Raw genomic sequence first — 5485 nt, forward strand, 5'->3', positions numbered from 1 at the left:
CCATCTCCCTCCGCTCCGGCGACCGCAGGTCACCGCCTCGTCGCCCCCTCGTCGCCCGCGCCAAGTCCGGCGACTCTCCGACAAGTTCCCCTCCGGTCGGCAAGCTCCTCGGCAACTCCGGCGAGCTACATCTCCTATTCCGGCGATCCTCGTAAAGCGCGCCGATCCGGATCTAGATCTGGGATATTTGCCTCGGTTGACTTTCTTCCGGAACCCTAATTATTTTGCATATTTTGACATGCTATATCTCTGCTTCCGTAGATCCGTTTTGAGCGTGTAGCATATCAAAATGTTCGCCTCAGAGAGTACATCATTTCATCTCATTGCATCATTTTCATTTGAGTTCATCTTGATGCCCGAAATTCTGTTGGAAGAGTGCTATTTGAGTTAATTGTCAGATTTGCTGCACCAAATAGCTATTTGTCATTTTTGCCATGATTAATGTGTGCATGATATGCTCCTGAGCTCTACATGTGTTTTGTTATATGCTTTGCCATCTTTCCAGAGGTGCTATCCATGTATTTTTGTGATGTTTGTGGTGACTAGCACAAGCTTGCAAAGTGGTGCATTCGTTAATGCTGATTTCAGGGACTTAGCAATTCCACTAAGTCCTTGATTTGTTTTTATCAATATGCCATATGTTCGTGTTGTTTCCTAGTGATCCGTGCCTCTTTTGAGGATGATCAGTAAGGATGATTTGTTAACCTTGTGGTGCTCTATCCATCCATATATTTGTTTGCAATTATGGAGCACCCTATCTTGAGTCAATCGAGCCCTACTTTTGCTATTTCATGAATCTGGGAAGATTGTCTACTTGTTAGCGATTTTGCCGAGGATGTTGTAGTTGATCCGTGCATGCTATGTTGTTGTTCTTGCCATGTCTAGCTTATATAATGTGTATTCTTGATGGGTGTATGCTTAGATTGTCATGACATGCTCTGTAGTGAGTGCATCGAGCTCGTAAACATGCCTACTTGATATCAGATTTGCATGTTCCAGTTTTTCACTAAGTCTGTGATCTGATTATGTTTTTGCCATGTTCACATGCTTGCAATTGTATTTTATGATCCCTTTTGGCTCAAGATCACTAAGGGACTTTTGTTAAGCTCTTTGAGTAGCTCCATGCCATGCCTTACTTTGCCATGTTAAGTTCCTGTAGCATATAGTTTTCTTGCTCCAAAGTGTGCTACCTGATCTGAAATTCCAGACAAGTGTTAATTTCACCAAGTCTGAAACCTGTTTACCAATTGCACTTTTGCCATGCTTGTTTGAACCTGTTAATGGATGAATTGGCCGTAGCTCAGTGTTCATCTTTTGTCAAGCATTATGAATGGATCCCTGCCATGTATTTTGTTGCCATGTTTGAGTGCTGTAGCATGTTTAACTTGTTGCATTTAGATGACTACTTGCTGTTTATCGCAGACCGGTGCCATATTTGTTTTGCTTGCCATTTCCAAATCGTGTCTCCGATTCCGGTGTTCTTTATATTGATTTCAACCGAAATCACCTCACCTTTCCAATGACACTCTTGGATTTACAAGTTGAGGCCAGGTTCATTCATCCCTTGTCAAATCTTGCAAATGCATCGCATATCGCATCCCGCATAGCATACCATGTTTGCATCATGTTGTTTGAGTTGTGCACGTGGTTGATTGTGTTCCTCTTGCTTGTTTGTCTTGTTTGGGTAGATCCGGGAGACGAGTTCGTTAACGAGGAGCCCGTTGAGTTTACTTTCGAGGATCCAGTCAACTCTGACAACTTTGCAGGCAAGATGATCATACCCTCGAAATCACTTCTATCTTTGCTTTGCTAGATGCTCGTTCTTTTGCTATGCCTATGCTATGATGCCTACCACTTGCTTATCATGCCTCCAAAATTGCCATGTCAAACCTCTAACCCACCATGTCCTAGCAAACCGTTGATTGGCTATGTTACCGCTTTGCTCAGCCCCTCTTATAGCGTTGCTAGTTGCAGGTGAAGATTGGAGTTCGTTCCTCGTTGGAACATTATTTTCTTGTTGGGATATCATTATATTATCTTGTTATCTTAATGTATCTATATACTTGGTAAAGGGTGGAAGGCTCGGCCTTTTGCCTAGTGTTTTGTTCCACTCTTGCCGCCCTAGTTTCCATCATATCGGTGTTATGTTCCCAGATTTTGCGTTCCTTACGCGGTTGGGTGATAATGGGAACCCCTTGACAAATCGCCTTGAATAAAGCTCTTCTAGCAATGCCCAACCTTGGTTTTACCATTTTACACCTAGCCTCTTTTTCCCTTGGGTTTCCGGAGCCCAAGGGTCATCTTATTTTAAACCCCCCCGGGCCAGTGCTCCTCTGTGTGTTGGTCCAAACTAGAGTCCTGTGCAGCGCCCCCTCGGGGAAACTCGAGTTTTGGTTTTTAGTTGTATGGAGAGCTCATCTGAGTGTGCCCTGAGAACGAGATATGTGCAGCTCCTATCGGGATTTGTCGGCACATTCGGGCGGTGTTGCTGGATTTGTTTTAACTTGTCGGGTTGTCTTGTAGAACCGGGATGCCAAGTCTGATCGGAATGTCTCGGGAGAAGATATATCCTTCGTTGACCGTGAGAGCTTGTCATGGGCTAAGTTGGGACTCCCCTGCATGGATTTGAACTTTCGAAAGCCGTGCCCGCGGTTATGGGCAGATGGGAATTTGTTAATGTCCGGTTGTAGATAACTTGAACCTTAACTTAATTAAAATGAATCAACTGTGTGAGTTACCGTGATGGTCTCTTCTCGGCGGAGTCCGGGAAGTGAACACAGTGTTGGAGTAATGCTTGCCGTAGTTTGTTCTCTAGTTCTTCGTTCGTGCTTTGCCTTCTCTTCTCGCTCTCTTTTGCGAACAGGCTAGCCACCATATATGCAAGTCGCTTGCTGCAGCTCCACTTATTACCTTGCCTTTCCTATAAGCTTAAATAGTCTTGATCGCGAGGGTGCGAGATTGCTGAGTCCCTGTGGCTCACAGATTACTTCTAAACCAGATGCATGGCCTGATGACTCCGTTTCAAATGATGCGCTTGAGCTCAAGTGGGAGTTCGACGAGGACTCACGCCGTTACTATGTGTCTTTCCCTGATGATCAGTAGTGGTGCCCAGTTGGGGCGATCGGGACCGTGTCGCATGTTGGGTTGATATTTTATTTTGGCACCATAGTCGGGCCATGAGTGATTGGATGGTGTAATGCTATTTATGTACTTTGTTTGACGTGGCGATTGTAAGCCAACTATGTACCTTCCCTTTTATTATCTATTTACATGGGATGTTGTGAAGATTGCCTTACTTGCGACATTGCTTTCAATGCGGTTATGCCTCTAAGTCGTGCTTCGACACGTAGGAGATATAGCCACATCGAGGGCATTACAGGGCACGCCAAGTGCACCCACTGGGTGTAGTCTCCGAGACCGCGGTCGACTACTGGCAGTCGACTGTGGTCTGAGTTCTGCTTTTCTTGACGGCGCAATTGTTCTCTCTCTCTCTCTCTCTCTCTCTCTCTCTTTACTGCTTGCACTCAACTTCGGCAGGCCGGGCGAGTGGGATCAGAACCGGTGGGGGCACGCCAAGTGCACCCACTGGGTGTAGTCCCCGAGACGCCAGTCGACTGCTGGCAGTCGACTGGGGTCTGAACAGCTTGTTGTCCACTTCTTTAGGTTTTATTCATTCGGAAATGAACTGCTTTCGAACCTATCAATTGACCTGTCTCTTGCCTCCTGTAGAAGTCTTGTACTCTTATCTCCAAGTTTGCCGAACTCGAAGAGAAGCAGAGGCAACTCAACTTAGACTTGGAATTGGCTCAGCAAAATCTGAAAAAGCTCAAGACGATGCCGATGGTATGGAAGGTAACTGATTGCCGGCTGAATTTCAATATATCTCTTTGATCTCTTTTTTGATTCGATTATTTATTTTGCAGAGAAAATGAAGTTGGCTCTGGACAAGAAGGACTCGGACCTCGCCACCGCGCAAAAAGCAGCCCAAGACAAAACCGCTCTCGCAGAGAAGAAGCTTGCTTCAGTCGGAACGCTTGAAGGAGAGGTGACTAGACTGACATCTTGTCTTAATGAAGCTAACCGCGAAGTGACCAGCCTGAAGAAGGATAAGGTCGCCTTGAACGAAAAGTTGGAGTCTGCGATCCACAAGAGGAACGACACAGAAGCTTATCTGAGGACCCTCGTCAAGAAGCTTTATCTCGTGCTGGGAGGTATTTCTTTTAATCAGACTGTGTTGATGTTTGCCATCGGATTTTGCTCGGTTGATTGAACTGACTTTTGGCTGCAGAAGTTTGTCAAGACTTTGACGAAGAAACTGGGAGGGTCGAGATGGGTCTGGACCCTATCGCTTCCCCGGTCTGCGACGAAACTGCGATGAACATGCTCCGACTGGAGTCCCGTATCGCCAGCGCCACAAGCTACCTCGCACGCCTGAAGGAGGTTGTCTCTCAAATCGACTCGACGCTTTGGCCGGAGGCGACACTTCAGAATGATGTGGAATCTTTGATGACTCGACTGAACGAGATCCCTGACCGAGTGCAAGAATGGAAGAAATGCTCCGCCTGGTGCGGTGCTGACATGGCGCTGTCCCTGGTGCGAGTCCATTGCAAGGAGGTTCGTGAAGACAAGCTGGCTGTGATCAAAGTCGCTAACACCGAAAAGCACGACTTCCAGTCCTTCATGGAGACTTTCATTGCTGCCGCCACTCGGATCGCTGATGGGATCGATCTGGACTCATTCGTGGAGCCTGCCAGTCCTCCTCCGGCTGAGTGAACAATCTTATGAAACTTGGATACGCTTTAAATTTGCCTCGGAATGCCGAGTGGTTTCTGTAACCGTTAAACTCCTTCGGGCTTGGTGCCCGAGTACTTTTGATTCGCTGCTTGGAACCTTTTAGTATTTATCTGAATTTGGTTTATCTCCGAATGTGCTTGTGTTTGCCTTCGGATGGACTTTGCTTGCTGCACCTCTTCGTCCTTGCGGATAGGGGTGGAGCAGACGTTGTATTTGTGCCGCAGCTCCGAAGGAGAAGGTGGCAGTCGACCTGCACCTCGTCGTCCTTGCGGATAGGGATGGAGCGAACGTTGTATTAGTGCCGCAGCTCCGAAGAAGAAGGTTGCAGTCGACCTGCACCTCGTCGTCCTTGCGGATAGGGATGGGTCTCAAACTTAGGCGAGTAGTGGACTGCAGCTAAGCCCCCGAGTGGGAGGATTGCTCTCCACTCGGTAGGATTTTTCCAAACTTAGGCGAGTGCTGGACTGCCGTTAAGCCTCTTAGTGAGAGAACTTAGGCGAGTGCTCGACTGCAGCTAAGCCCCCGAGTGGGCGGACTACTCTCCACTCGGTAGGATTTTTTCAAACTTAGGCGAGTGCTGGACTGCCGTTAAGCCTCTTAGTGAGAGAACTTAGGCGAGTGCTCGACTGCAGCTAAACCCCCGAGTGGGAGGACTGCTCTCCACTCGGTGGGATTTTTTTCAAACTTAGGC

This window comes from Triticum dicoccoides, chromosome 7A (assembly GCF_002162155.2).
Source record: "Triticum dicoccoides isolate Atlit2015 ecotype Zavitan chromosome 7A, WEW_v2.0, whole genome shotgun sequence".
In the NCBI taxonomy this organism is placed as follows: domain Eukaryota; kingdom Viridiplantae; phylum Streptophyta; class Magnoliopsida; order Poales; family Poaceae; genus Triticum; species Triticum dicoccoides.